Source organism: Falco punctatus, assembly GCF_963210335.1.
Source record: "Falco punctatus genome assembly, chromosome: 2".
Taxonomy (NCBI): domain Eukaryota; kingdom Metazoa; phylum Chordata; class Aves; order Falconiformes; family Falconidae; genus Falco; species Falco punctatus.
In genome coordinates, this window is record NC_137581.1 from 1,580,995 (window position 1) to 1,605,853 (window position 24,859).

General features: G+C 45.5%; 1 protein-coding gene across 7 annotated transcripts in view; it reads right to left on the minus strand.

Moving 5' to 3' along the window:
* The window catches only part of FAM168A (family with sequence similarity 168 member A), a 218,921-nt gene that overhangs the window by 147,572 nt on the left and 46,490 nt on the right, over window positions 1–24,859 (minus strand). For 3 of the 7 annotated variants that reach the window (XM_080375592.1, XM_080375593.1, XM_080375594.1), the window contains one exon: window positions 12,245–12,337. The exons of the other annotated variants lie outside the window; for them this stretch is intronic. The gene's annotated coding sequence lies outside the window, so the exon portion shown is untranslated. The remainder of the gene's footprint in view (window positions 1–12,244; window positions 12,338–24,859) is intronic. 7 annotated transcript variants of the gene reach the window in all.

Below are 24,859 nucleotides of genomic sequence, written 5' to 3' on the forward strand. Positions count from 1 at the left end.
CGGGGACATCGCTCAGCAATTACCATTGTGGGCAAAACAGACTCAGCTTGGCGAAATTAATTTATTACCAACTGAATCAGAGCAGGATAACGAGAAATAAACCCAAATCTTCAAAACACCTCCCCCCACCCCTCCCTTCTTCCCGGGCTCAACTTCACTCCCAACTTCTCTGCCTCCTCCCCGCCAGCGGCGCAGGGGGACGGGGAACGGGGGCTGCGCTCAGTCCATCACACGCTGTCTCTGCCGCTCCTTCCTCCGCAGGGGAAGGGTCCTCACACTCTTCCTCTCTCCAGCGGGGTCCCTCCCACGGGAGACAGTCCTCCATGCACTGCCCCAGCGTGGGTCCCTCCGGTGTAGAATCCTCCCCGGGCTGCGGGTGGGGGTCTGCTCCCCCGGGGGCTCCAGCACAGGCTGGGGGCACAGCCTGCCTGGCCGGGGGCTCCAGCACGGGCTGGGGGCACAGCCTGCCTGGCCGGGGGCTCCATGGGCTGGGGGCACAGCCTGCCTGGCCGGGGGCTCCAGCACGGGCTGGGGGCACAGCCTGCCTGGCCGGGGGCTCCAGCACGGGCTGGGGGCACAGCCTGCCTGGCCGGGGGCTCCAGCAGGGGCTGGGGGCGCAGCCTGCCTGGCCGGGGGCTCCATGGGCTGGGGGCACAGCCTGCCTGGCCGGGGGCTCCATGGGCTGGGGGCACAGCCTGCCTGGCCGGGGGGGTCCATGGGCTGGGGGCACAGCCTGCCTGGCCGGGGGCTCCATGGGCTGGGGGCACAGCCTGCCTGGCCGGGGGCTCCAGCACGGGCTGCCGGGAATCTCTGCTCCGGCGCCTGGAGCCCCCCCTGCCCCTCCTGCCCTGGGGGGGCTGCAGGGCTCTGCCTCTCACAGTCTCACCCCTCTCTCCAGCTCAGTCGCTGTTCCCCTGGGTTCCCCCTCTCCGAAATCCTTTATCCCAGCGGCGCTGCCACCGGCGCTGCTGGGCCTGGCTTTGGCCAGCGGCGGGTCCGGCTGGGAGCCGGTGGCACTGGCTCCACTGGGCAGGGGGGCAGCTGCCGGCACCTTCTCACAGAAGCCACCCGCTGCCAAAGCCTGGCCACACAAAGGACTTATTCTAGGGTATAAATGCACAACCAAATTTTTCCAGATGGCTTTAATTCAAATAAATAAGTCAATAAAGCCCAACCAAAACAGAGAGCAAGGCAGAGAGAGTTTCCCTCTCTCTAGGCTGTCTGAGACCTGTTACAACAGCTTCCCAATCCTGCCTCCAGTCCTCCCCAGTTCCTTCACCAGTCTAATTAAACCCATTAAACACAATTCTGGAAATTCTCTTTCCATCACCCTTTCCTGAAGACGACTGCACAAATTGCCAAGTAGGTAGTCTCAGTTCGGGTTTTTGCAGGAAAGAGTAAACACACCTATTCTAAAGGTTTTCAGAGAAAGTATTCTGAATACATACAATTCTGAAATGACATGCAACTACCCTACTCCTAACTCTCATCATCTTACCTCATCACTCAAAATATTCTTTGACCTTTTTCCCCTGGAGAAAAAAGCCTGAGATATATTGATGCAATGACACAAACAAACAAAAAAAAAAAAAAAAAAAACAAAAAAACACAAACCAACAAGGAGCTCCTTGAGCGCTTGTTTCCCATGGAGCTGCTTCTTGCACCAATTGACTTTGGTCAAGTGGAAATTCAATCCAAAGCTTCTCCCATGACAGGGCATTTATCAGATCACTGAACATTTTCTGGTATCTTGTGTGTGAATCCATGTTGCCACTTTACCCTCGTACAAAAACTCATCTTCTTTTAACTTGCGGCATTTTCACAAGACCTAGAAGATACAATCATCTCCAAGACTTCTCTTTCCCTTATCAGATTTCCAAAGTTTAAAGAATTAAAGTACTCATGCAGAGAGCGTAAGGCATAAGCCTGATTTCCCTAGGATATCAGGTTTTAAAAGAAATTGTTAAATCCTAATTATTGTTTTAAATTAAGTCCTGATTCTAAATTAATCTAAAACTAAACTCCCTGCAGAATTGTTCTGCTCTCCCTACCACCTAGCTCTGTAATTTATTCAAAGAAATTAGGTTAGCAATGTTTACAAGACTGCTGAAAATAAAAGCATCCCCCCTGCCAAGACGCAATCCTAGGCCCTCTTCGCTGTTGTTCTGCCCATGTCTTCCACATCCCCTGCCCATACAGTCCTCTTCTGCCTTACCGCATTCCCCTATCCCCGTTAAAGACTGGGTTTTCCCCAAACTCCAACACAAGTAAGATCAAGTTCCAGCTCACTTTCTCTATTCCAGATACAAGCTTCCCAGGGAAAGGGAAATTTCTCCTGGAAGGTCCCCATTATCATATCACGTGCCTTGTCTTACACTAATAATAATGAGCAAACTTCATAACTGAAGCAGAAGCGTATGCTTTAAACTCTTCTGAAAAACAAATATTGCAGAGATGACAAATTATCATTAATGTCTAACCAAGCAGGCAAGGAGAAATCATGTTTATTATAGAACTCAGCCTGCCTAAATGAAAAATAGGTCTTCAGCTATAACTAATTTTCTCTTTTGCCATTATTTGACAGCAGAGGAAGGAAGGAATCATTAGAAATTGTTTACATCATGAAAGAAAAAGCAAAAGCAAGAGGGACTGATGATGATAATGAGCAAGAGGATGATACTGAGGAGGCAAGCGCTCACAAAAATCCTTCAGGAACAATGATATGGTGGTGAAGCAGCACATGCACTTGCCAAGCACTAACACAGGTATGTACATAGTCAAGCCATGCTTTTTATTTTAATTGCAACATCCTCTTCTGAATATGCTTCTTTCTGCACCCACCTCTAAGCAAACACAAAAGTCCCACCTAAGCACAAGTGGCGAGCTTTGGTATCAGTTCATCGTTAGCCTCACTACAAGGTGCAAACCACCCTCCTGCTGCAGAGGACACAGCAATGCAGAGCTTCTGGGGACACACAAGCACTGTCTATTTTGTCATATTATCTCTGTAAAGAACCTGGAAACCCATGATGTAGCACTGGGTACCCAAAATTTGACACTCGATTTAATGTTCAGCGATTTCACAATTTGTGCAGCTGTCTGATTTTTAAATTACAACTTGTCAAAAAAAAAAAAACCAACCAAAGAAAACCGATCCTATTTTGTCATTTAATAAATAATGCAGGTTTCTTTCTAATGCCAACCCTTTAGTACAGTAGGCAGAATGATAATCACAAATCTTTGCCATGGCTCCCTATTTTCATTTCCATTTTCATTCGTATATGGATTCAAGCAAGGACTCTGAACAAGAGGAAGATGATAAGAAAATCCCCAAACCCATCCTAGCATTGCCTTACAACTTTGCTAAAATGCCAAAATCTGAGACCCCTTTCTGCTTTCACTTATTGAAACTCGGTTATTTAAAACAGAAGGGAATTTTCCATAGGGTTGGAGAAAGGCAGCATCTTGACAGCAAAGCGTAGGCATGTGCTAGTCCATGGCCTGGCAGCTTTCGGCCACGGGGCCACAGGTAACATGTGGACACATTTTGAATGGCACACCATGGGCTAAGGAGCAGGGCAGGAGGCTATCTGGAGAGAGATGACAGCTCTCCCTGTGTCCCAACCCCAGCAGAAGCCAAGAGGCTCTCTCCAGCAGTGACCCGTGATAGCCTCTAATAAAACCATCATTCATATCTACCTGCAGAAAAGGTCTCCAGTTGCTATTGGGTTTCTACAGACATAATTAATGGTTAGAGGAGGGAAAAGCATATGCTATTATGCTTTCAGAGCTGCCAAACCTTGAACCAGCCTACAGAGAACGGCAGGCAACTTCACAGTGTAAACATCTCTTAAAATACAAATTACAATAGATGTCAGTATGTTATTATACACATTTAAAATATTCAGGAAACTGAAGGTTTTTTGTTAAGCTGAGGAGCTTCAGATATATTCCACCATTCTCCCTCATCTAAGGAGCCAAAACCTGCTGTGAGCTCTGATGTGCAACAGTGGGAAATCCCGAGTGATCCTGACAAGCTGGAGAGGTGGGCCTGGGTGAACCTCAGCAAGTTCAACAAGGCCAAGCGCAAGGTGGGGGCAACCCCAAGCACAAATGCAGGCTGGAAAGAGAATGGATGGAGAGCAGCCCTGCGGAGAAGGGCTTGGGGGTGTTGGTGGATGAAAAGCTGGACATGACCCGGCAATGTGCGCTCGCAGCCCAGAAAGCCGCCCGTGCCCTAGGCTGCATCAAAAGGATCGGGCCCAGAGGAGGCCACGGAGCTGGTCAGAGGGCTGGAGCCCCTCTGCTGTGGGGACAGGCTGGGAGAGCTGGGGCTGTGCAGCCTGGGGAGGAGAAGGCTCCGGGGAGACCTTAGAGCAGCTCCCAGTGCCTGGAGGGGCCGACAGGAAAGCTGGGGAGGGGCTTTGGGCAAGGGCAGGGAGCGGTGGGACAGGGGGGAATGGCTTGAAGCTGAGAGAGGGGAGATTTAGGTTGGACGTGAGGAAGAAACCCTTCCCCGTGAGGGCGGCGAGGCGCTGGCCCAGGCTGCCCAGAGCAGCTGTGGGTGCCCCATCCCTGGCAGGGCTCAAGGCCAGGCTGGACGGGGCTGGGAGCAGCCTGGGCTGGGGGGAGGGGGCCCTGCCCCTGGCAGGGGGTGGGAACTGGGTGGTCTTGAAGGTCCCTTCCAGCCCAAACCATTCTGTGATTCTATGATGAAATGTGGAATTTTCATATGCTGCTGGATATTTGCATCTTTAGAAAACACTTCTACAAGTGGGGTCATTGCTAGCAGGTCTCCCAGTCAACTGTTACAACACACACTGTCAAACGAAGGAAACGACGGCAGTACTGGAGGTACCGCACCAGGCAATTGTTGGCTCTTCAATGACAAGTATTAGCAAGTTTGAATAGAAACCCAGTCCAACATTCTTTTTATAGAGCAGTTAATGTAATAATATGTAAGACAGAAGGAAACTTTATACAGACAGAGGAAAAATCTTAATTCACAAACAAACCACAGGCAATTACCAAAATTATACCAAAGGTATTCTTTTTTTGCAGTCAAGCATAATTATGGAAGGTCTATTAAAAAAAAAACACAAAACAAAAAACACCTTAGCCTACGATTTGCATTTTAATTACATTTCAAACTTTTGTGTGGGGAATGGATGGGTAGAATTGGTATAATAGAAACTACCATATAATGAAATACACTTATAAACATTATAAGGTTGGAATTCCAAGTATAAAATCCAGGCAATGCTTCAAGGTCTGGGTTCTTTTCCTATTAGCCTGTATGTAAAGGGTGAAGATGTAGGAGAAAAGAAAAAAAGAAAAAAAAAAATCAGTGCTACCTGTGGTGCCGTTTACCAAACCTCCATGACATTCACATGATGCTGAAGCACCACACAACGGGCAAGTCCAAGGCTCTTGAGAACATATTCTTTCTGAGGCTTACCAAGGGTACCCACAGCTTACAACAAATCATGTGGTTATCGTTAATGCACACCTAAAAATACCAAGTTATCACACCCACATGGTAAAAAGAACCTTTCTCTATTAAAATATATGTAAAGTTCTGGCCAATTGCTTTATAACTTTATTGCTTATAATTGTACAGGGCTCTTGCTCTTCAAGCCCAATCACTGTATTTCACACTAAACTCTAATTATATAATCTAGCACGAAAAAGCCAGAGATACAGACCCTTTAACAAGCTTAGGCAAAAATCAAAGGCCCACAAAGGGCTAAATCAAAAGCTGGCTCACACCAACTCTATTCTTTGTGCAGTCAACCATGACTAATTAATGCTTTTAATGTCAGTTTACCCCTTCTGGCACTATAAATCAGAACACGCAGCTTTTATGAGTTAACAAAAGAATCTGCGAAAGGTGTAGCTTATTAACCAAACTCAGAAATTCAAATGCACTTAATCAGAAACAGGTATATTTAGCAGCATTGTACTCGACGAGCAGAATTATCTGCAGGCTGTACACAGAGAACATTCATTTATCAATACAAACAAGGCTGGCACACTGGGAAGTGGTGGTAAATTATACATCTGAAAGAAAGGGCAGTGCTTCCAGCATGGCTTCTGCGAGCAGAAATGCAGAGCAAACACTGCGGGAAAGCGCTCCGGAAAGGTGTATGTTCCCTACAATGTCAGCCACAGAGACTGCAAGAACTGAGCGCACTGTTGCACTTCTCCAGCAGGAATAGAAAATCTGTCCTCAAGTAGATCTCCTACCATCACCCACTTGGCTAGGCCCTTCCTTCCTCTGTAGCCTGCTGCACTCCTTTGGATGCATCATTTGAAGAGTTTTCATAAGGATTCTGTTCCTTCCCCTCCTCAGGAAACACAGATCTCCACCGTTGTGCTGTTTCTGAAAACCATGATGATCTCCATGCAGCAGCCAGCTGGGACTTTGACTTTGCAAGCCTGCTGGACATCAGTCTGGCTGGCCTCTAAGAGAAGCAGCTATCACAGGGCTACAAAAAGATACCCACATAGTAAACCTCAGTCCAAAAGGAAGCCAAGGCCACAAAGCTTTCAAAATACACACTTTTTTTTTTTAAGAAGAGATGTAGATACAACTCACATCCTAGGCTCAGAGAAAGAAAGAGACCCTAACTGTGTCCTTCTGGCTGAGGAGACAGACAAAGTATTTTGGTGTGCTCTCCACATACCTCAGGGCAATATCTACAGCTCACTTTAATGTGCCACATAAGCTTATAGATCAAAAGTAGAAAGTTAGTCTAGTGCATATTAAAGGGTCTGGTCTCAGAGATCCTCTCTGCCTGCTTACGTCCATAAATCTTATTAAAACCTTCCTTTGTTTTTAAATCAGTTTTTGACAGCTGATTTTTTTTTTCCTTGTTACGGGAACTGTCATCTTCCTAATGATGTCTCACTCCTCTAACAATTACTGTATATCAGCAGTATTCAGCCATAAACAATCACAAAGCAGCTTTGTCAATAAAATAGTTCCTCTACGCCCCAAACTCATCATCCTGGGATGTTCAGGCTGATGTTTCCTACTCTGACCCTTGATTACGATGCATCCCAGTGGCACAGCATTCATCACACACCACAGACAGGCAAAGGACACTGCAGGTTTCATCGGGCGTTCTGCCGTGGGTACGGGCAGAGGCACAGCCCAGCCTGGGGACCCGCAGGCACAGTTCGTGTTTGTGTGATTAGCCGGTGGCTCTGGCTGACACAAAATACTGAGGCAAAAACTTAAAATAGAATTTTTTTTAAGGGAGTAGACCTGACTACGAGAAGCATTTGCACAAAGGCTACTTAAGAGGAAATGCCGGGTCATTAATCTTTATAAATTCACCACCTTGTGCAGGGAAGAAGTTTCCATATGTGATATGTTCCACTGTATTTAGGTACCTCGCAAAGGGGGAGGTCCTTCCCTTTCACTGATACATCCAGCATTGTGGTAGTGTTCACAAAGGGACAAAAACCTTCTCTGAAAGTGAAAATTCCCATGAAGCAGGAATGGGCAAAGTAATTACAGATCCCAAAGCCTTCCAAACCCTATGAGAGACCTTTCATAGAGTCCAACCACTAACCCAGCACCCTCAAGGCCACCACTGAACCATGTCCCCACACAGCCTGTCTACGTGCATTTGAACACCCCCCACCCCACCCCCCCCAAGGACGGTGCCTGCACCCCGTCCCCGGGCAGCCTGTGCCAGCGCTTGGCCACCCTGTCGGGGAAGACATTTCTCCCCGTGCCCACCCTGAACCTGCCCTGGTGCGGCTGGAGGCCGTTCCCTCCTGTCCTGCCGCTGGTTCCTTGGGAGCAGAGACCGACCCCCCTCGCTGCAGCCTCCTGCCAGGCAGCTGTAGGGAGCCAGAAGGGCCCCCCTGAGCCCCCTGTTCTCCAGGCTAACATTTGCAGCTCGCATGGAAGAGAGGGAAGAAAGCCAATCCAACTAAAATCCAACATCTTGTAGGGCTTGAAACCATCCTGAGCTGAGGTACATTTAAAAGAGCCTTGCTGCTCCATGACTCTCAGACTGTGTGTGAAGACAGGTGCCTAGCAATATGGTTTAGTGATGGACTTGGCAGTCCTGGGTTAATGGTTGGACTTGATGATCTCAAAGGTCTTTTCCATTTTAAACGATCCTCTGATTCTATGAGATATAGCTTAAGAGGAAGACTAGTACCTACATTCCCCACTAGAGACCAAGAATGTCCAGTTCACTGTTTATTCTAACATATGGCAAGAGGATGCTGGGTAAAACCAGATGCAACAAGAGCCTAAGAAACACATTGGAGGGTTCTGCTCTTGAGGCAGCAGTTCCCACTCTCTATAAGAGCATCCTTAGGAAATGCCCGAGCATGTCACACACTCAGCACAGATACAGTGATGTTGTATGGTAGAAAACACTGGTCTTCTCACCTGCCCTCACAACCAAACCCATGCATCTCACAGAAAACGGTAAGCCTTTTCTTCCCTCAAGCCCACCATGTGAATCAGAAACAGCAACCTCAAGCCAGCTACTAGCTTCATCTCTTAGAATGTAAGCCTGAAATATCTCATCAATAAAGAGCTCTGAAGCTATAAGCAATATTCTCGAACTCCAGTTTGTGCTCCACCTATTTGCACACTACTAAAGTGTAGATACAGCCACACTTTTGCCCACATTTTACAAGTCGCACAGGAGCAGCATGGTTCTAACTCAGAGGCATGTTCACAGACACAGCTGTGCCATGGAGCATATGCAAACAAACACACTGACAACCCACAACATGTTCACACTACATCAAAGGCTGAATTTTAAAACATTAACAATGTTCTAGTATGGCATATTTCCCTCCTCTAAAGATCACCCAAAGGAAGGAAGGTCCTTGGTATCACAGTCATTAGACTCCACCAGGAACAAGGACCAGGGATCTCCTTTCACTCTTAAATAATCATGTAACATCTCATAGGATCCTGGGAAGTACAAAGCATCACAGAAGTTTTTGGGCTGGAAGGGACCTCACAGACCACCCAGTTCCCACCCCCCTGCCCTGGGCAGGGCCCCCTCCCCCCAGCCCAGGCTGCTCCCAGCCCCGTCCAGCCTGGCCTTGAGCCCTGCCAGGGATGGGGCACCCACAGCTGCTCTGGGCAGCCTGGGCCAGCGCCTCGCCGCCCTCACGGGGAAGGGTTTCTTCCTCACGTCCAACCTAAATCTCCCCTCTCTCAGCTTCAAGCCATTCCCCCCTGTCCCACCGCTCCCTGCCCTTGCCCAAAGCCCCTCCCCAGCTTTCCTGTCGGCCCCTCCAGGCACTGGGAGCTGCTCTAAGGTCTCCCCGGAGCCTTCTCCTCCCCAGGCTGCACAGCCCCAGCTCTCCCAGCCTGTCCCCACAGCAGAGGGGCTCCAGCCCTCTGACCAGCTCCGTGGCCTCCTCTCGGCCCGCTCCAACAGGTCTGTGTCTCTCGTATTGGAGACCCCAGAGTTGAATGCAGTACATAACTTGGCTTGACAGAAATCACCTCCCATAACATATATTCTCTGAAAGGAAATTTATTCACCAAAACAGAGCTGGCAATTCAACAAAACTTAAGATCTATGAACAAAGGATTTACTCATGCACTGAAAAAATTTCACTAATTGAGGTACCCATGCCCCAACAGCAGAGAAGTAGCCATCAGCTGCTAGCAAGATGCTTCGGCGTCGGCTCTTGATTTGGTGCATTCCCAGCCCAACAAGGACCACCAAATGGACCCTACCGAAGTGGCATAAGTGATCAGGAGACTAAAGACCCGAACTTTTCGATATAAGTTCAGAAACACTGAGATGAATAGAGTAAAAGTATGAAGTCCAGGGCCAGTTAATCACATGCCAAATTCCACTCACACACACTGTATAAAAACCAGGCTCATGAAAAAACACATTTAAAATACTTGCATCAAACCATTACACAGATAAGAGAAGTATTTTTAGATACACACGTATTTTACACACACACACACACACACACAGAGTAATTAACTATTTAATTGCTGAATTCTGCTTAGGATTTGAGGGAGTGGGGTATATCCCAAGTAGGAATTAACCTGACCTCAGTAAACTAAGTTAAGAGGTCCGGCACACCACATTCAAGAGTTGAACTCAATTTCTTCCACCTTTTGATTTAACACTATTTACCATCACGAGCCTAAAAGGGGATGCTCAATCCAAGATAAAGGCACCCAACAAGTAAATGTCTGAAGTGGCTGGTGGAGATCCCAAGCAGAGCCGTTACAACCAGGAAAGCAAACGCAATCAGCTTGATGAGGACACCTAGTAGCTCATCAGCCAAATCTCCCCAGGCTCCATCAGTTCCACTCTTGAGGTCTCCAGGGACCAGGCTGGGAGCTCAGGCAATCAGCACAAACAAAGCTTAAACTTAAATTTCTTAATGTGGAGCTGAACTGGAGCAGGAGCCCCTTGGACTAGAAGCTCTCTTTCTCACACAAAGCCAACACTTAGCATATCCTCATTGGAAAAAACAGCTTGTCTTCTGGATCTCCCATTGGTGCCACTCTCACTTCTCCAGTCTGAGCAACTCAGCCGCCACCTCTGCGCTCTCCCTACCTCACAACCCATCAAACATGCTCCCTTGCCTTTGCCTCTCTCCCTTCTGCAGCCCTGGGCCTCTGTTTCTCAGGCCCACAAAAGGCAGCATGGCCCCAGCTGGGTCTCCTACTGTTGCTTCAACCTGGAGATACGGGAACAGTGGGCAGAAGATGGAGACAGAAGCACCATCAAAGTCCCTTTTTTGCCCTTTTATTCTTTTTCCTAGCAGAATATTCAACCAAAAGGGGAAGAGGGAGATGGAAAGGGGCCATCGCTGTTGCTTCAAGATTGGCAGAAGCAAGGACAAAGCAAAGCTTTTCTGAAATGCTTGGTATTTTCTGCCCCGTCCCCCTTAAGATGGGTTGAGTTGCTGAGGGTGGGAAGAAGAAGAAAAAACAGCCCGACCTTGCCCTTACCAAAAGAGCAGGCATCTAATCAGGGCAGGAGCGCTCCTGCACGGTCACAGCATGCCTAAATGCTCGATCCCGGTGCAGTGCAGGGGATCCAAGAGCAAAGAGCACCCGTCAGCACTGCTGTCTGCCTGCATCTGCTTTTCAGCAAGTCTGACTTGAGTGGGAGCAGAACACGCAGTGGGTATCCTGGCAGCTGACATTTGAAGCTCATGTTACTAAGCAAGCTGCAAAACGTATAAAAGGCTGGGGGTGTGTGGGGGTGTGTGCAAGTCAATGCTGGATTTTCCATACTCCTGCACAAGAACAGCTGGATTGGGTCAGACTGACACTTCAGCTACCCCAGTATCTTCTCCACAGCAACAGGCAAGTGTCAATACCCAGGGGAAAACTGAAGCACAGGGCAGGCACACAGCGACATTTGTCCAGCATATTTTCCAGCTCATACCTGTGTGCAACACAGGGATTTCCTGAAATGGTATGTCTGTATTTAATAGCTAGCTGTATAGCACGTTATACCGCTGTTATAACAGATTTGAACGTTTAGAGGGCTTGATCTGTTCAGGTCTCATAATGCTAGGCACCATACACAAAAATAAATAGTTCAGATAAAACCTGCGCCAACCAATTTACAGACCACATCACACTGCAAAGTTCCCATTTTAAAAAACTGTCCCTAGTTTTCTTTTATAAAAGGCTGCAACATAACCTAGTAGAAAATACTTTGCCTGTCTACAGGCAAATGACAGAAATTTATACCAGGACTCATGTCTTTGCCAAACCAGTGATTTTGACCCAGCTAGTGAACACAGGCAGTATTTTTCACCTTCTTTTTAATATAAAACAAAAATAAAATATTTATTAATAATTTAGCAATTTAATAATACTCATAAATACTAAAAAACCCTAACTCTCACAACTCTTCACAGGAGCAGCACATACCTGCTGTGTGTTCTACTCCAGTCTGCTGATTACCTCAGGTTTATTAACTTTATAAATGAACACAATAAAATGTGCTAGACATGCAGTGTTGCTGGAGTTTCAGCTTATGCATTTCTTGACCCAGAAATGACCTGCTTATTTTAAAATGTAGTGCGATTCTGTACCAAAGTTCCTTTAATATAAACAAGGGTCCAACTCATACCAAACACCAACACTTTTTAATCAACACTTGCAATTTCCGTGGCATCCAAAGCTTTTCTATCTGTGGAGAGATTGGGGAAAACGGTGTTTGGAGGAGCTGAACGGCGCACAAAAACCATGAATTCATACCTCTTGGATATGAGCTTCCTTCGGATGAAGATAATCTGGAGAGGAGTCTGCCTACGACTGCAGGGCAGTGAGTCTTCACAGCATTCCACAGCTCTGCAGTAGCAACCAACAGAGAGAAAGAGAGAGACCTGTGAGGCTCCGCAGGCAAACCTGTCGAACAGAAAACACGGCTCTTTCTAGCAAAGAGTGGTCTTTATCTCCACCAGAGCAAAAGGAGGAACGGCACATGTAAGAAATGCAGTCAGAAAAGGAGGAGTGATGGAGATGCAGGATAAGAGGAGGAGAGGGAAGAGATATCAGAGCCAGCAACAAGACCGGCAGTTGCAAAAAAGACAGCATGATGTTCCATTCCCTACCTGCTGTCATTAAACAAATAGAGATGCATATCTACTGCAACTCTCCTACACATAAAGTATCTCAGTTTGCCTTCCCCTAAAAATACCATGGATACACTTTTTTATAACCATAGGTATAGGGAGAAAGAGTAGAAATTCAGCATCTGCACCTTCAAAGCAAGACGTGAAATCTTCCTCCAGCTATATGCTACAGCTCAACGACTTTGGGTGGAATGCTCACACGGCATGGCTTGCACAAAGTCTACATCAACTATGCCTACGCTCTGCTGAAGAACCGCATAGAAACTAGAAACAAACAGCATCAGGACTGGATGAAATCAGAACTAAGGTCTTCTGAGCTTTCAAAAGGGAGAAAGCAAAGTTCAAGCTTCCATTTAAATACTTGATAACCAGCTATTTGTCAAGATATGAGACTAAAAGGGTTTTAGCCCAAGTTTTACATGTTACTCCTACACCCTCCCTTCACAGCTGACACAAAAGCTCAGAGAACTGAAAACAAAATACCTCAAATTTAAGTACAGCACACACACACAAAAAAAAAAAAAAAAAAAAACTCTCAAACAGCTCCACATGCTTTATGCATTATATAGAGGAACAGAAAACCTACTGTTCACAAACCAGGGCCAGTGCTCCTTGTAACAGTTGTTTATTTTAATCAACCCAGTACCAAAACATTCACATTAAATATTTTTTCATTGCCTCTAACCACTGAGCCAGTATTAAGTTTACATTCACTCAAAAAATACTCTCAGGGAGAAAACAAGACACAGAAAAGATCGAATCCAGTAAAACAACAGAGAGCAGCTGCTTCGGGAGTGCCGATCCATCCATCCTACCTTTCCCTGCAACGTTACACCAAGATGCCCTTCAAGCCCAGCAAATGAAACAGCATGGAAATGGAAATGAACAAGGGAGAAAAAAGAAAGAAAGAAAAAAAAAGTAAATCTTTATTTTCACTGAAGTTCCCAAAATCGTCTACTGCAGGAAACCACGACCATGCCATCTTAGATGGCATCCTTGGAGAGAAGTCAAAACCCACCCTGCTGATGTTCAAACATCCTGATAATCCCAACACTGTTGTTACCAAGAGCATGAGCACGCTCAGGGAAACAGCTCAGTAATATTCCCGCCTGTTGTACAGGTGCTTGACCTCTGTATTTCCACCTTATAACAAGCATATTCATTGCTTGGAATTTAATTCTAGTTTTAGGCTTTTTGACTTGCTTTTATGGTCTGCCCCAGCTCAAAGACATAACTCTAAAATATCTTTTAGCAAGCATCTTTAGGAGAGAGAGGGAAGCGTAAGTGAATTCTAGCAGAAATGAGGACTTGACAAATCTTATCACATCAAGATCTGCAGTGGCAAATTAGTCTGTCTTTGAGCACATTCTGTACTCAAAGTAGCCTCAGTGCTTCAGGAGGTACCAAATATAACACAGCCCCATTTTAACTTCCTTCCAGGAATACACACAGCCATTTATCAAGAAGACGTGGGCTGCAGTTTCAGTTCCAAAAGCTTCAGTAACATTTTATAAAATTAAACAAATGACTCCTTTTGTGGCAAGAAAGAAGCAGAAAATAATCTGGGTTCAAGCAAATGGGGGAGAAAACCACCGCCCCCGAGTCTTCCTCCACCCTTTAGCTATTTTGTGAAAAGCACGCCTTGCCAGCTACACCAGGCTCAGCATCAACCATGGCATCAACAAGCACTCCTTCCACTGCTTTTACACCTCACATCTCAACGCCTTTGCCACTACTATTTCACTTAGCAGAGCCGGTTTGAGAGCTAAATTTGCTTCAAGTCCAAGTTTTGGAACATTTTTACATCTTTACACTTGCACAGCCAAGGAAGTCCATAAGCTCTGCTTAGCAAATAACAAAGGATCCCCGTACGTGTCCAACACTGTCGCATGTGCTGAATACAGGAGGGTTTCCAGGCACCACGTTGATTTAGCAGGAGGGCAGTATTGCAGCAACCTTTAACGCTGGGGAATTATCAGAAAGTTCACCTTTTTGTTCATCTCTAGCTGCTGAAGAGACAGAGAGAAGTACTGTACCCACCTCCCATTAACCTTTGTCACTGGGATCTTTCTTTAGCTGCAACCGCTTCAGTACCTCCTTGGATCGTGCTGCCATGCAGACACTGAGTAGAATCACCCGGGGGGGAGTGGGGGGCCCCTTTTCTGTTTTTTTCTTGATCAGAAGTCAAAACGATTAGGTTCATTAATAACTGGATGCTGCTACTGCAGAGAGAAACTGTGACGAGCTGCACAGAGATGAAGGCTACCCAACTGCCCATCGCTGCCCTCAGCCACTGCCCAAAAAACAGTCGTAAATGCTCAGAATTTAACAGAAATCATTCAAGTGAGTACAAATACAAAAGAAATCTAGTTTCACGTGGATCTTTTGCTTGAGTGTGTGAGAAGTGCAAGACATAAACGTAATTGAAGCTGTGCCAGATTGCTCACCATACTCTCTTGCTTCATGCTGTACCCCATCTCCTACCTCTCTTCAGAAGGAGTCTGAGACTGCCACATTCTCTAACCACAGCAATGACATACACGTGCAAAATTTAGATGGATTTGCAGAAACACAGTCAGTCTCAAGCAAGGTCTTCAAGTAGAAGTATGAAGACACTCATTAGACAAGAACAAAAAAACGGTTAAAGAGGGAAAACGTGACATGTGAGGAGGTATTAATCTGAAAATGTAGGGCAATAGCACAGCACTGGGAAGTTCTGCTGGCACAACCACGTCCATCAAGAGTGTGATCTGGGATTAACCCCACAATGCCGTCAAAGCCCCTGACTCAGCATGCTGGTGCGGCTCTACCAGCAAACGTTGCCCCTCTGTAACCCACGGGAAAGGAGCAGCAGCCAGAGAAACCTCAGCCTGGTGGAAAGCTGAATAAATCTGCAGAAATCACCTCCATGCACATAGAAAGGGAAGATAAAAGCTTGCCTCTCTAGATTAACAACCAAAAAAAGCAAGCAAAGGAAAAAAACTCATTTTAGTGCTGAAGACCATCAGGCATACAATGTATCCAGGATGGACAACATCGTGTTTTTAATTACCACTCTAAAAATTCCGGGCACCAAGTTAAAAGTCCTTCAGTACACACCTGAAGAAACTATGCGCCACTTCCTGAAGAGCGAGCTGGAACCTTCATGTGAAGCATCAAGAAATCAAGAGGCGGTTATCCAGCACACAGGCCCCTGTCAAGGAAATATTACTGCTTCCTTGGGAAAGAGCATTAGGGAAGACAAGGGCTCTCCTCGTCAGTGTTAACGGGCTTTTTTTCTTGGTTGCCTCTAAGTCTAAACCTGGCTCATTGCTCCGCCTGCTAAAAGAACCAAGAAAGAAAAGGGAGCGGGGAGCAAAGACTTCAAGAATATAGAAAAAACCAACCCTCCCTTGACAGAGAGGCAGGCTGCCTCTTCCCACTCCTGCCACCCCAGCGGTCTCTTGCAGGCTCAGTTTCAGAGCTGACGGAGGTATGGCCACCATCCCTTGCTCCCACATGAAGCCAAATGATGTTCTCACACCGGCAAGCTCATGCAAGGCAAACACCAAGGGAAAGCTGGAATACCACCACCATTAGCAAAGGTAGAGCACCAGCTCGCTCGGTTATTGAGCTGACAACATTACCATAGATAGGGCTGCCTGAAAAAATCGTCCAGTTTTTCCTGAAATGAAATATGGACAGAAGAAAAGGAGAAATATTCCCTAGCTACAAAAGCTTTTCATGTTCGGCAAGTATAATTGCTCTTTTTATTTCAAAGTTATGATCTGAATATTGGAGGGTCTGGAAATTATGCTGGACCTGCCCTCACCCACTCACTCCTGAGGCACTCCCCTCTATGGGCAGGGGCACAGCTCAGACCTATGGAGAAGGCACTCAGATGCCTTATCAAGTCTGGGAGCTGCTTGTTTCTTGGTGGTGAGGGATTTGTCCTGTCTGTGTCTTTTTAGAGCTAGGGGATGTTGCTAAACCTTCTCTCTTAAGTCCTCAGAGATTTTTGCCTAATTTGCTTGTACACCAGATTTTTGCAATTGCATGTGGAAAACCACCTTGGTTGAGAGTCAAGACTCTTCCAGGTCCTGTTTACTACATTTGACTTCCTACCAACCCTTCTCAACTCATCTTCTAGAGCCAAAGTTGCCCCAACTTGCTGAATAAAGTCATTAATTCATGTAAAATACATTTTGTACAAGTTTCCCATTAACTACTAATTTCCTAATTATCAGATTATGTGCTCCATCTTTTAAAGCAATTTATCGTTACCAGGTTGAGCAAAGAAACCTAACAGGGTTCCTGCAGCCTGCTCCATAACGAATTCCTCCCCCCACTCCCACTTTTCTTCCGACTGTGAAAAAGTTTAAATCCCTTAACACTTCCTTATAAGATTACTGCAGCTACTTAGTAAGGAAACTTGTTCCCTAATATCTTCGTTAACTAAATCTGGCATTTCAAGCAGCAAAACAGTATTTTTCATTTTAATTCTATCCTCCCCTCCTATGACCAAAATCCAGCTTGCTGCTTTTGTTTCGGTACCTACACCATTATGATGATCTTATTACAATTACTCTTTTGTAATTCTCATTTTTTATCCATTACTTTTGTCCTTCCTTCTATAAAACTGGACTCCAGTGGTAGGAGCTGGTTACATGGATTATAAAACAGGTTAAAAAATAATTAGAATGTGGTGATTAAAAAACCTGCCTTGGTAGATTGCAGGCTGTTATGATAAAACAGTGTTAGCATAATTCATTTTAAAATACACTCCACAGCTACTTATCAATGAAGATAAAAACATTCACTAAGTGTCTGATAAGCTGGATAGCAAAAATGCAGCGTTATCCACTGAGAAAACAGCTTTATTTAGTTGGACAGCACTGCAAAACTTTCCTTATGAGCCAATTTTCCATCTCAAAAACCTTCCGTATCGCTTGAGTCCCCTGAAATGCATGACTATCCATCGGGGCATTCACCAAGGCTGGGATTTTGGAAGGAAGAGAAAAAACATTAAAAGCTAAAATCCAACTGGACAAGGTCTAAGGATGCTTGTCAGGAACCAGGCACCTTCCTTTAAATCCTATTCCACAACATTTTGTGTTTAACCCTCTGAGTATCCAAACCAGCAAAATGGAAAGGGATCTTCTGGGCCCCAATAAATAAAATTAAATTGACTGAGACTAGAGAATAAACGTCTCTTGGAGCAGCAGGGAGGGTTGACATTGAGCTTGTGTAGCCTTATACATTGGGCTTGTCCTCGTATCAAACACGTTTCTAATTCCAGCAGGAAAAAAATCTTCCAAAGTAGACGCTGAGGTTATTTACCTCCTGTTTCCATCAATTCTTCAAAACTGATTCTGGATTAGTTACTCTCACTTGTGCAATTTATATATTATAAGACACTTAGAGGTTTCTAAGACACAGATGACTTTGTAGTTGTAAGAAAACAATTTAATTATCTAAGATTAGTGTTAATTGAAGGAAACTATTTACTGCACTTGTGACAATACTCAATCTTTGGAAAGTTTCAGTATTAAAAAATTATATGCAGCCATCGTCCTAAAAATAAAAATAAACCTTTCAGCAACAGCAGCCTCAGTTTGACCTTTACCTCCATTTACAAAAAAGAAAATCTAAGAAAAACTTCCTAACACAAGCTTTCACACCATTACAAAAGAAGGATTAATGAGAACATGACAGACGACCTATTCAGACATTAGGAAAAGGACTGACAGTGTTTCATCCTGAAAGTTAATCCAGACACCTTTACTCACACGGTGAGTATCATTCAAGGACTATAACTTAAAGGCAATAATAAAGATGTGGTATTGAGCTGGGAGCAAGGAGACGCCACAGAGAGGATGCCAGAGACATCTGTCGCAGAGCCTAACGCATTCAGTATCTAAATTAAGGAAGAACAGGGCAAAATGTTAATGAATATACACAGATTATCCAGAACAGAGCCAAGTTCAGTTCTTCTCAGGGCACATTAAACAACAACAACAACAAAAAAAAAAAGCAAAAACAAACCCTGAGAAACCAGTGGTATTGGCAAAAAAAATACCAGATGAGATCCACCTGGAGGAACTGGAAGCCAAAACTGGAAGCCTTCTCATCTCTCCGCCCTTCAAAAATTGCCAGTTGCCTTTGTACCAACACAACTGCTATGGAGCTGTACAGTGAACCAGATTAGTGAACTGATCTGGGTTAAAAATAACCTTTTTTTGCTGTTCACTGATCTGGTTCACCATATGGCCTCTCAAATAGTTGTACCAGCACAGTCAAGGGAGCCCAGCAATGGCAGCAAGCAACAGAGGAGGAGCGAAACTCCCAAGAAAAATGCTTTGCCCTGAAGGAAGAAAATATGAAACACAATCAAGAGAATTTGCACCAAGCAAAAAGGACAGCGCAAGCAGAAATTCACCCCAGTCTCCCCGAACGCTGCAGCGTGTTGGTGATGCTCAGGCTGCCGGGACTACTTGCATCTCCCAAGCTTGCTCCTGCCAAGAGCTGGGCAAGCAAAGACCCAGCCCTGACACTTGTCCTGCCCAGCTGGTGGGAGCAGGTTGCCATGACCTCAGGCAGTCTGGAGGGAAGCAAGTTTTTGAAGGAAGAGGCTGAAAAGGGACTGGAAGCAGCGAGCTCCCCAGCCAGCACAGGACCTCACACACACACTTCACCACCAACTCTGCACACACCCATGAAATGTCAAGACACACAACAGCTCAGCAGCTCAAGGCCTGCAACGAGTTTTGAAAATTAAAGGGCTCTTTAAACCCAAGAGTATTAAATATCACATAGAGCCACCTTTGATCTTTTACATATAGGATGTAAGTGTGAAGTAGAGATGTCAGAAAGGTGCAGAAGTCATGAAAAGTGGCAAAGCTGGGAACCATCCTAACAGCCTGTTGTCTGGGCTTGCAAGGCAGACAAGTGACAAACATCGGTATTCAGCCACCGAACATCGCCCCTGACCGCACCTCCCTTCTACATCATTTCTTCTACTCTATTGGCAGCATTACTTTCCTGCTTGAAGGATGCCACATGAGGGCCAGAAGGGCAAAGCGAGATTAGGAAAAGCAGCAAATCCCAACCGCGTTTTTACTTACTCACCAGTTACTGATTTAAAAAAGTCTGATTAATCCACTGGAAAACCAGAAGAGTTGCTTTTAGAGCCAAAGACTGGTGGAAAGGACAACTGCTACTGAACTACCAGAAGCATCCTGCCCGGGCAGCTCCGCTCCCTGCTGCCACTGGCTCTGGGTTTCAGCCCCAGCGACGGGATTCAGGTGCAGAGCTGGGAGCCGACACAGTGGCAGGACGGGTGGATTCGAGGCATTTCAGTCAGCCACTCTAATCTGAACTCACATCAGCAGGTAAGAGAGATTTGAGCAAACAGACATCCGGTTTGCTTTTATATTTACATCTATTTAAAAAAAACTAATTCTTGTAAGGCCAGTCTTTCAAACATGCCCGTTTACAAAGAAATGTTGCTATATACCACATCTGCTACCTTTTGTAATCCAGAAAAATAACACACTGGAGACAAATGCGCTCATTCTTGACTTTCACTTTCTTATGTTTAGAATAGCAAATGGCATTATGTTCTAGTCTAGTTTATTATACAGTCTGTCTTTTAAGAAAGGTTTTTCATAAATCTCCAAACTGTAACAGAATAACGAGGCTCAATACACTGCCTAGGAGCAGAGTTTGGAGAGACAGGTGCTACCCTCAATAGAGGACTAAATTAAGGACTAATTAAATAAGCCAAGGACACAGAAGTCCCCAGGACCAGACAGGACACATTCGAGGATCCTGAGGAAGGTGGCCAATATCACAGCAAGGCCTATTGATATCAGATTTGCAGGATGATAGCAATCACACCCTGACTGCCTCTGGCAGGGGGAAGACCAGCTCTGTGCATGGTAAGAGCGCAGTGGGTGGCACTCACTCCCCTTTAGCAAGGCTTTCCACGTGGTCTCCCACCACTGCACCATTTCCACACAAAACTCCCACCACCACATCCTTCTAATCTACCCATTTCCCTCAGAGCTTCCCCAGTTTGGCTACAAGGCCCATGGAAATTTGCTGGGCTGTCAGACGGGAAAGGAGGCTGTCCACAGCTCGGAGTGCGGCTGGTGGCTGGTTGCACATGGCACCCCTCAGGGCTGATCATGGGACCGACGCTTCCTGACAGCTTTCCCAACAACTCTGTAGCCAGGACAGAAAATATTTTTAGCAAGTTCATAAAGCGTATCAAATTCAGGGCAGCGGCTGATAAACTAGTGGAATTGTTAAGGTTATGGGAAACTCATGGAGGTTCAGCTGCATCTGGGATGGAGTAATTCCATGCAAAAGCACGTGGTGGGGAGCAGCTCTGAGGGAAAGGACCTGGGCTCTGGGCAGAAAAGAACTGGCCTGTGAGTCAGCATGCTCTTGCAAGAGTGAAGACCAACCACATCCTGAGTTTTACTGCCGTGGGAAGTTATTAGTCCCCTTGGTTTGGTACTACTGAGGGTTCATCTGAAATATTAGCTCTTGCAAACCAACATACTGGGGTCTCCAGTACAAGAGAGAGTCCAATGGAGGGACATCAAAATGGTCAGGTGGCCAGAACACGAGGAAAGGCTGCAGGAGGTGAGTTTGTTCAGCTTGGAGAAGGTGGGGTTTTTTGGGGGGCCTTCCTGATGCCGATGAAGATGAAGCCAGACTCTTAGAGGTGCACAGTGAGGCAACAGGGACAAGTGGGAGCAGGGAGAATTCCACTCATGTGTAAGGCAGAAACAAGTTCACTATTGGTGGTCAAACAGCAGTGGAAGGCATGCCCAGAGAAGAGGTGCAACCTCCATCCCTGGAAGTCTCCCCAGCTCAAAGGCCTGAGCAACCTCATCTAACTTTCAACCTAGCATCAAAAAACTAGCCCCTTGCTTTGAGCAAGAGGTTGGACTAGATGCCCTCCAGAACACCTGTCTCCAAGCTAAATTATTCTATGATCTTACCAACATAGATTTAAACTATTTATTAAATTAGTATTAAAGCAGTAGATGGCAAAAATAAATAGACAATTTCTTATTTGCACAGTCCTCCAGGATTTCAAAGGGCAGATTTCATCCTCTAGCACATTAAACATTGTTTACAATCATTTCAAACATGCAACTTCTAAAGTGGAAAATCATTATCTGTCAAATCTCTGGATATTAAAAGACCATTGCCAAGAGTTTATGAAAAACTGGAGGCCCAAATGTTAAATGTTAACCTTTGATTTACCCTTGAAAAATACAGTAATTTCAGCCAAACCACCTAAATATCCTTACAACTACTGTCCATCTATAGATTGATGCATTAAAAAAAATAAAGTTGTTATGATTTTAAAGGTCTGAGTGCAACTGGACAGAGACTCAGGTCCTCTGGAAGCTACTAAACATACAGTACAGACAAATGCCAATATCTGATTGCATGACCTTCAATAGCAACCTCACACAAAACATGTTCTAGTAAACCATGGGCCACGACTCCCCAAAACAAGAATAACGGGGCAAAAAGACCCAAAAGAAAGGACTGTAACTGTAGGTCTAACCAGAAGGCAAAAGGAAGCTTTCGGCCTTAAGAGCCATCCAGCCTCAGGAAGGGAGGCTGAGCAAACCCTTGGCTCGGGAGCTGGTACAAGGACCACTCAGAAGATGCTCCATTTGTCATCCCAGACTGCCAGCATCACGTTTCTCTTCCACCTAAAACCACAGCCGAGTCATTATGTCTCAGGTCCTCACCTCAGCCAGGTGCTAGGAAGCTTTAGAAAGAAACAGGAACCACTTCTGTTAAATTTTTTCCCCAAAAAAAAAAAACCCTTTTTGTGAAATTTTACTGTGTGCCGGTTTCTGGGCTCCTCAGCTCAAGAAAGACAGGGAACTGCTGGAGAGGGGCCAGCAGAGGCTGTGAAGATGATGAGGGGCTGGAGCATCTCCCTGGTGAGGAAAGGCTGAGGGAGCTGGGGCTGTTCAGCCTGGACAGGAGAAGACTGAGAGGGGACCTCACCAACGCCCGCAAATCTCTCAAGGGTGGGTGCCACGAGGACGGGGCCAGGCTCTTTTCAGCGGTGCCCAGCGACAGGACAAGGGGCAACGGGCACAAAGTGCAAGACGGGAACTTCCATCGGAATGTGAGGAAGAACATCGTTCCCCTGAGGGTGACGGGACACCGGGACAGGCTGCCCAGAGAGGCTGTGGGGTCTCCTGCTCTGGAGACATTCAAACCCGCCTGGACGCGGCTCTGTGCAACCTGCTCCGGGAGAGCTGCTTCAGCAGGGGGGTGGGCTGGGTGGGCTCCAGGGGTCCCTTCCAACCACAAGCAGTTCGTAATTCTGTGAAAAGCTTTTGGCTTAGTTTTCACCTACCACCACCTCCGACTGTATTCTTACTACTGTGGCCTTTTTAGGAGCAGGGGAACGAAGCAGTCGCACTCAGTATCCCGCCATTTGAATCATCAGCCGTAGACCCACGGTGAGATAATGCCTATGATGCTTCATCAAGTTTTTCTGAGAATTCTTTTTAGTTCTTTTAGAAAATACTCTATTTAGTAAAAGGGACTACAGCACAGATTTACCAAAAGAAAGTGCCCAAAACACTTACTATCGGGCTTGGTTTTTAGAATCTGGTTTTCACTGACATTCCTTTAACATGCTTGAAGGATGCTGGATGAAGTCTCCCAGTGGAGGCTTGTCTCTTGGGAGGAAAGCAGATGTTTCCAGAAATAACATCTTTCCAAAATAAGCCATTTCTTTGTCAAGTAAAAAACTATATTTAGGGACAGGGAGATAAAACAATAGCCTAAGACCGGGACAGGTTTCTTTCACCACTTCTGATGGCTTTATCCATCCTTTATCCTGTCCTGTAAAGCCAACTCCAAAGCTTGTAGTCAAATTCCAAAACAAAATCACAGGTTAAGAACAGACCTTGAACTCTTCATGATGTTTTGCTAATGTAGCTACACAAGGCAGAGGTGTGACATTTCCTCCGTTGTCCTCATGACAACAAAATCAATTTGCAGACTGTTGTATTGACAAAGAGACTTCTTGCTGAAGTTATTTCCATTTTTTAAAAAAACAGCTAAGCGACATTGATGAAATCATTGTTTTACCAGTATAAGCTATGTCTTCACCAAACGATTTTGCTAGCAACCCTTAACGTCTCTAGAAACTGCACCCAATTCTGCTGACCCGTATGTCTTGGGAGAAGGCGTTCTGGTCAAAAAAAGTTATTCACAAAAGTGATTATTGGGGTTTTCTTCACTTATCCATAGTTACCTAAAGCAACAATTGACTGTTTATCAGATCTTTTGTCTTCCATGATACCCAAAGCATACGCATATATGTTGACATATCTGAGAAGCATCCCTGCACCAAGCTACACTTGAATCAAGTAATTGAGCTATTCATACATAATAGGCAGCAATAAAAATATCTTCAAGGTGGGTAACTGCTTTTTCATAAAGGCGTTTCCAAAGTTCACCACAATTTTTCCAAGGACTTTAATTACTTATCTTTTCAATAACAAACTCACTTTTAAATAAGCCTTAAAGCAATTAAAAACTAGTTTAGTCAACATTTCTTTCACTAGGGTCTATTAAGCACTTGTTTAAAGTAGTTCCAATCTCCCCTTGGTTTGAAAGTCATTAGCAATTTCTGTCACCATAGACTTAATTCTTCTTCACTTGATTCCCTTTGCCGTGCAGAGGGACACAGATATTACAGTAGCAATGCCAGTGACAAAGCTAGCTAAAATTTAGAGCAATAACCACCAGTTCTTAAAGAGATCACAGAGGACATCCACACACACATTCAAGTACTTCGCCTTCTTAAACACTGTAGATGGATAAAAAAAAATTCTTGATAATATTAGAGAAAAATAAAAAACTTACAGCTTTGGAAAAGGACTTTAATCATGTACTGCTCCACCACTGCCCAATGCCAGCAAAGACCATGCCCAACAGCACTCTAATCCTTATCCCACACAGTTCGTTTCTTGCAATCAGGTCAGGTCTCTAAGCAGGCCAGACATTATCCATTATTAATTATTTAGTAACTAGAGAGTGTGGAGTTTCCCATTTTCGGTAATGCCATTTCCTAAGTTTCTAGTGTGCCGTGGTACTCTTGAACTTCCACCACATCAACTCAGATGAACTCACGTACTCATTCCCAATGACTCCGGGTTGCTCTGGGCAGCTCCGCCATGCACACATCTCCCACGCC